This window comes from Chenopodium album, chromosome 7 (genome assembly GCF_948465745.1).
Source record: "Chenopodium album chromosome 7, dcCheAlbu1.1, whole genome shotgun sequence".
NCBI classification, from domain to species: Eukaryota; Viridiplantae; Streptophyta; class Magnoliopsida; order Caryophyllales; family Amaranthaceae; genus Chenopodium; species Chenopodium album.
In genome coordinates, this window is record NC_137840.1 from 5,393,917 (window position 1) to 5,401,626 (window position 7,710).

The 7,710-nt window shown below is 33.4% G+C and overlaps 1 long non-coding RNA gene across 1 annotated transcript; it reads left to right on the forward strand.

Moving 5' to 3' along the window:
- Positions 1 to 309: 309 nt before the first annotated feature.
- LOC145640837 (uncharacterized) lies at positions 310 to 1,202 on the forward strand. The gene is made up of 2 exons (XR_014114981.1): positions 310 to 673; positions 855 to 1,202. It is a non-coding gene; the product is annotated as an uncharacterized LOC145640837 (long non-coding RNA).
- The last annotated feature ends 6,508 nt before the right edge of the window (positions 1,203 to 7,710 follow it).

Sequence of the window (7,710 nt, forward strand, 5' to 3'; positions counted from 1 at the left end):
GACTGTTTGAAGGTAATTGAGGAGCTGCCACTACTACAAAAACTAGAATAAGAAACGCAAGATATAGAACAGTTAACTTAGATATGCGATCTCTAGGATTATATAGAACGCCTATCTTAGTTAACCGTTCTATTTGATTTATTTATTTTATTTTATTAAATTGTGATTTTATTATATAGAACACATATCTTAGTAAACCGTTCTATTTAATATATCCAAATTTTACACTTACAATATAGATCGCCCCTCATAGTTAACCGCTCTATATGTTTAACATTATTTTTTTAAAAAATAAAAAGAAAAGGCTAACATACCAAGAGGCCCAAATTCTAACCCTAACTCCTCTTTCCTCTTAACATAGCCGTCATTCTCCTTTCCTCTTTCCTCATCTCTCACGCACTTCCCTCCTCTAAAACCCTTACTCCTTTCTCTTCTCTCTTCATTCCTCAATGTCTGATCCTAAAAATCTCCGAGCTGACGTCCAGTTATCTTCCTCCCCGTCGTCTTCTTCCTCTATTTACAACTATCCTATTCGTTGCATCGCTTTGTTTTTCAACCCGAACTCCAAATCCGATGCAGTACGGTGCGCGAAAGCTCGAACCATTGCAATCTCGATTTTGCTCTGTTTATGGTCGTTGTTGCAGGTGGAATAATAGAGTTTTACATTATTGAGGTAGGTGGTTGTTGCAAATGGTGGAATTGAATTGATTTTGGTGGGTCGTGTGAGGTGATTGGAGAAGTGCATTTTAATTCTCCATTATTAATTTTAGATCTACAACGCTTATCAATTCATTATTATGTTATGATTTAGATTATAATTTCTGATTTTTCATCTTTCATTTGTGGGTGTTTAGTGCGGCTTCACTATTTGCGTGCACTATTGATGGAGGCGCTGTGGTGGTTGAGGTGGTGGAGACGTTGCGGTGGTCGAGGTTGGTGGAGGCGATGCTAGTGGTTCAAGTTGGGGGAAGCGCTGCTAGTGGTTCATGTTGTTGAAGCGCCACTGCGATTGAATTGCCTTTGATAATTCAAGTTGCAATTTCGAACTAGTTACTAGTTAGCAGTTTAGCACACTAATAATTATTATGTTAGCAGTAGAATTGTATCAAATGTACTTGAGATGTAAATAATATTTGAATTTTTTTTTTTGAAAGATGTAAATATTTGAATATAAAGGATAATAAAAGTTCATTTTAATTTGATATTTGAGTTATACAATTTCAATTTGATTTGATTTATTAATTGATGGCGTTAATTAGTATATATGCGTGCAACCTGCAAAAATTAATTATATTTTTTTTAAAAAAAAATTAACAAACTCTTTTTTTCATAAGCATATGAAATAGGAAAGAGAACGATTATCTTTTGCATATAGAACGCCTCTTATACCATTTCTCTTTTGTCTTGCATATAGAACGCCTCTTGTATCCGTTATGTAAGCTTTACACATCGCTTAGCAGAAGAACGCCTCTGAGGCGATCTATAAAGCCTATTCTAACAGTTCTCTAAGGCCTTTTTTGTAGTAGTGTGCGAAGACAACGGAAGGGCTCGAGTTCTTTTCATTTGGTATTGGATGATATTATAGATTTTTGTGTTTTAGTTTTAGTAGTGTTAAGTGGTCTTTTGTGTCCTTAAAAAAAACAACAAAAATGGTCTTTTGTTAAGCGTAGTAGTGATAGAGTAGTTCACGATTTGGCTCATTTCCAGCCTTGGGAAATTGGTCGGAGAGTGTGGATTAATAATGTAATCCCTGCTCATATTGTTGATGTTGCTTCTTATGATTTACTAATAAAATTCCCGCAATGGTTTTTTTTTAAAAAATAAATAAATAAAAATTTTATTTACCAACTAAAAAAATGAAATTTAAATTACATCATGTATAACCAAATTACTTCCATAAATTAGTTATATGAATTAAATTACGGCTATTTTTCCTAAATATTTTGCACAATTGTTTTATAGTTTTTCCTCTAACTTCTTTACCTATTCAATTATTTATATGAATTCTTCAATTAATTTTTCATGGACAAAATTTGCTAAATAGTGGTAATATTTAAATTTTATTTCTCTAGTAAGTAGTAAAATACAACTATTTATTTTCTTAGGGCGATATAAAATAATTCAGAATTTAAATCTAGCTAATAATTGGAACTTTTTTTCCTGTCAAAAAAAAAAAAAAAAAAAAATAATTGGAACTTTTTTTTTTTTAGACTTTTAAAAGTTTACTTAAGTTCTTAGGCAGTTTGTCTCTTGGAGCTTATTTTCTTTCTATTTTCTAAGATTGGTGTTGTGAATGGCTATTGGTGAGGGATAGTAGGTGGAGTTTTTAATTTATTTTTTTAATTGTTTCCGTTGGAGTTTTTCGACATTTTTGTGACCGTTGGAAATACCAACGGTTTTTAGCAGTCGTTGGTCACTTGGTCAAAGTCTTTCCAATGTTACCAAATCAAAATCGTTAAAAAATGCTTTTGAGCTGTCAATTTTGCATGCATGTAATCGCTGAATTTATCGATCAGATATTCAGATCTAATAATGGGATTTTGCTAACACAATTTGAGCTTTTAATAAGATATCAAATAAACGCTCTTTCTTGGGATCAAACACCTTGTAAATAAATGCGACAATATCATAAATCAAGTCATTAATGAACATTAACAAGAAAACAACATTGATTAATCTTTGATCCTTTTGAATGAATTTCAACATTATTGCCGTGGTGGAGAAGGATCTTCGCAATTTTCCGTCGAAAATTTCAACAAGAATGTTTATTTTATTTTATTTTTAATGATGAAAATTACAAACTACTTAATTGAAAAGATCATTAAAATAAAATAACTTTAAACTCTATTAGATACGACTAGATGCAAGAGAGATTGGATGGATTGTCCGTGTGTTTTACTATTATCAAGATGTAATTGACGCTAACTTCTATTTATCTATTATAAATATCTAGTGAAGTAATTACTGCCGGTTTTTGTTTATCCATTAATAATACCTAGTGATGTAATTACTACCGACAATTTATGGAATTTGATTCATCTATAATTGACGTGAATTAATACCGCAAATTTTTGTTTAACCATTACAATAACTCAATTATAAACAATAAGAACAAAATTAAAATAAATTTTTAATACGAAACTGTACAGGTGGTTGTTATATTATTTCTTACAAATTAAGGAAAGAAATAATGTAGTATTTCGTTAGGTTTATGGTATAAATACTGCCCTAATCCGACCATTTTCTACCCCAACTTCTAACAAGTTATCAGTCAACAAATTTCATCATTTTTTCAATTTCCCTTTCAATGCATGGCATCATCTTCCTCATGCGCTTGTTCATTGAAGAAGATCGTCCTTAAGACTAATGATAAGGAGTTTTTCTATATCGATGAAAATGTTGCGTTACAATCTGTAACAATCAAGCAAATGATAGCCGATCTCGCACGACATCCAAGGCTAGATTATCGTGTTACCAAATGTCGACAGAAAGACTCTTGGTAAGGTTATCGAGTACTGCAAGATGTACGAGGTTGAAAGAACTGATCGTGAAGCTGATGATGACCTAATTAAGCCGTGGGAGGAAAAGTTCTTGGAAGAACCTAATCAAGACACCTTCTTTGATGTTATGCTTGAAAGTATTTACTTTATTTTATTTTTGATTTTTTGAGTTTCTTTGGTTTTAAAATTAATTTTTTAGGGCTAATAATGTTATTTTGTTGAATTAGTTGTTTTTTTAGGTGAAAATTGACTATTTTTATGTCTGATTTAATATTAAGGGTTTAGAACTAATATATAAAATAAGTTGACATAATAAACATTTGGCATCGCGGCGGTTTTCTATTTTTGGTTTTATTTTTATTTATTTTCATTTTTAAAGTCATAAGATATATGTCACAAAATAAAATAAAAATTAAATAAAGCTATTAAGATTCTGATAATTTTGAAAAATGACAACAGAAAAATAGAAACACTTTTTTTCTTATTACTTGTTTTTGGTTTTTTGTTTAAAAAAAAAAAACAAAACTGAAAACAAAAAGGCAGTAGAGAATGTTTGAAATAGGTAATATAAGAACGCCTTAGCAAGTGGGGTGTCTTATAAAGTGGGGTGCCTCAAATAGGTGTCTTATATTCAATGCAATACATAACCCCTATCTAAGATAGGCGTTTCCAATTCTATGTACAAAAATATAAAAAATAAAAATAAAAAAAGGGAAAGAGAAGGCTTATCTTGCAATAAGCGTTCTATAATTATATGATAAGAGAATGTCTATTTTAGTTATTAGTCTTCTTTTCCTCTCTTTTCTTTTTTAAAAAAAAAATTAGAAAATATTTAAATGATTTGCAATTACATCATTTGGTGCATTAACATTCCAATTCCGTAAAAAAAGGCTAAATCAAACGATATGATACTCTGTATTATTGATTTATAAATCATACGGTACTCCATACTCGTACAATACAATTATTCTTCTAAAAATTAAAATTAATACAGTAAGTAAACTCTGTATATTGGAGCAAATTGAGATTAAAAAAATACATAAAAAAAAGGAAGTGCAAATCAAATTAATCAGCTACTCTAGCATCCATTGATATTTCTACATCAAAAGGAAAATAAAATATAGAGAAAATAAAGATCAAAAGAATTAAAACTACTCGTAACATAATCAAACTTAAAAGAATTATGTTATGTATGGAAACACTACAACAAGAAAACTTAGGTTTTTTTTATTTAACTTTAGTCAATCAACATAAAGAAATTAGAAATTGCTAAAAGATCAGTTTTAGATTTTCAAGAATTCATTAATTTGCAAGAATAACTTAACAATAATGAAGATAAAAATCAATTTATCAAAAAGACAATATAAAATATTTAAACAATGCATGTATATATAAACCTAATTATTTTCACCAAAATCTCTAAAATTGAACTAACCTAGGCCAAAACCGAACTAATATAACAGAGGGAAAGGAGGGAAGAATTTAAGAGAAACTTTGGTAAGATGAATTGAAATGGGTAAAGGAGATTGAGATCGTGGGATCTGAAGGGGTGAGATTTAGAAGGTAATAATAGATGAAGAGCGCGCATATAGAGAAGAAATGGGTTTAGGATAGGATTTTTTTTTAATAAAAATATTTTGTTATTAATATATATATATATATTTGATGCAAACGCAGGGCTAGGCCCCAAAGAAAAAACGAAAAATAAAACTAAGGTGGAACTAAACGTGGCATAGCCACGCCAACAACATCATCATATAAAATACGACCCAATGGTAGTGGGGGAACTTGAATCAACTCGATCTTGTTGTTCTGCGTAACACCTTGAATAACTAGCCAATCCGCGGCTCTATTTGCTTCCCTGTAAATGTGATGAATTTCTAGCTCCCACTTTGCATCTTGTAGCATCTCTTTGCATCTGTTAACAATGTGAACACGTTCACCTTCATAGTTGCTTGCAATATTTAAAGCCCTTACTAAAGCCTGACTATCAATCTGTATCTCCAACTTCAAGGGCTTGAGTCTTGCTGCCAGTTCTAGGCCATACTGCACAGCACGAGCTTCTTCCATAAACGCATTGCAGGCCCCAAGTTTAATGGAAAAGGCATACATCATCTTCCCTGTACAATCCCTAATTACCCCAACCCCTTCGGCTGGTCCTGGTGCACCCTTAGCAGCACCATCCGAGTTAAGAGCTAACCAACCTTGAGGAGGGGCAATCCATTTAATAAGAGCTTCAGTCCTTCCACCTGTGAGAGTATTGGCAGAGCTGTAACCATCTCCTAACACACGCCAAGATTCTTTAAATCTTGTGAGCAAAAACTGATTAACATCAATCGGATTTCCTTGCTCTTACCAAAAACAATATTGTTTCTCCACTTCCAAATCCACCAGCACACAATAGCAAAGTATGTGGGCCAAATTTCAGGGGAGTGATCATTCCTTACTTGTATGTTAATATTGCGTATTATCCATTGCTGTAGATTGCCTTCACAAAAACTTCTGATGCTGGCAGGACCACCAATTTGCTTCCAAATTCCTTTTGCCATCTTACAGTCCCTAAGTAGGTGCAGAGTAGTGTCATCATGGATATTACAAATCATGCACCTAGGGTCATCAATGAGGTTTCTTTTGCACCTGTTAGCATTATTCATTAAACAATCATGAAGAACTAGCCAAATGAACACTCTTATCCGTTGGGGAACCTTCAGTTTCCAAGCCAATTCCCAGCTCCCATAAGTTGTTATCTCTTCCTCTTTTTTGATGATTCTCATAGCTGACTTGATGGTGAAACGTCCCTAAGTTGAACCTCCCCAAAACACTAGATCCCCTATGCCAGAATCAGCTTGAATGGTATAAGCATCAATTTGGTGTATAATATTTTTGAGAAGAATATCAGCAAAGCATTCCTATTTCCACCCAAGAGTGTTATCCCACATCTCACACACTGTTGCACCTTCGATTTCTGCAGGAATGACATCAGTAACCAAGCTTCTCAGAGTGTGATTTCCCACCCATTTATTATCTCAGAAAAGGGTAGATGCTCCATTATTAACAACCACTCTCGCACCATCATAGATATGAGCAGCACTTTAAGTAATCCCCCTCCAGACATTAGACATGTTAGCTTTAGGTTCGAACATGTCAAGGTCACATCGCCCTTTACAGTATTTAACACGTAAAATAGTAGACCAAAGAGACTGTGGTTCTGTAAGAACCCTCCAACCTAATTTAGTCAAGAAGGCAGAGTTCACATTCCTAAACGATCTCATACCTAAACCTCCCTGATCTTTTGAAAGTTGAAGCTTTTCCTAAGACAGTAAGTGAATCCTCGATGCTCTTCACTCCCACCCCAAATAAAACATCTAGTTCTCTTATCAATTTCATCACATATCCCCCTTGGGATTTTGGCAGTTTGCATTGCATAAGTACTCATAGTATTCAAGGTTGATTTAGCAAGGGTTATCCTACCTACCAAAGATAAGTATTTTGATTTCCATCTTGAGAGTCTCATGTCTATTTTTTTTCACACAAATATGCGAAAGTGTCCCTAGTAACTCTACTAGTAAGGGTTGGCATACCAAGATAAGTGCCAAAATATCTGTTTCAGCAATTCCCAATGCTGCACTAACTCTGGTTTTATCAGCAGGTAGCATGTTCTTTGAGAAGAAAGTGCGAGATTTAGCATAGCTTATTTTTTGTCTAGAGACGCCACAAAATCGAGCTAAGCAATCATGGATATTGACAGCTTGCTCCACCGAGGCTTCCGCAAAGAGAAAAATGTCATCCACAAAGCACAAAGTAGATAATTTTGGACCATTGCAACTAGCATAAATCGGTTTCCACTTGCCATGAATGATAGACTCCTCTATAATTTGATTGAGTCTCTCCATGGAAAGCACAAATAAATAAGGTGATAAGGGATCACCTTGATGGATTCCCCACTATTCCATAACACTCGCATTGAGGAAGTAGAGATGCACTCCATTATAACTTCAATGATGACAGGGGAAAAACGGATTTCGAGCAGAGTGTCTTGAATAAAATCCCAAACGAAGGCGATCATAGGCTTTTTCGAAGTCGATTTTGATAGCCATAAATCCCACTTTTCCAGATTTATTCTTTATGGTATGTAGCATCTCCTGGACTATCACAATATTATCGGTTATTTGCCTCCCCGGTACAAAACTCGTTTGTTTGCAAGAAGTAA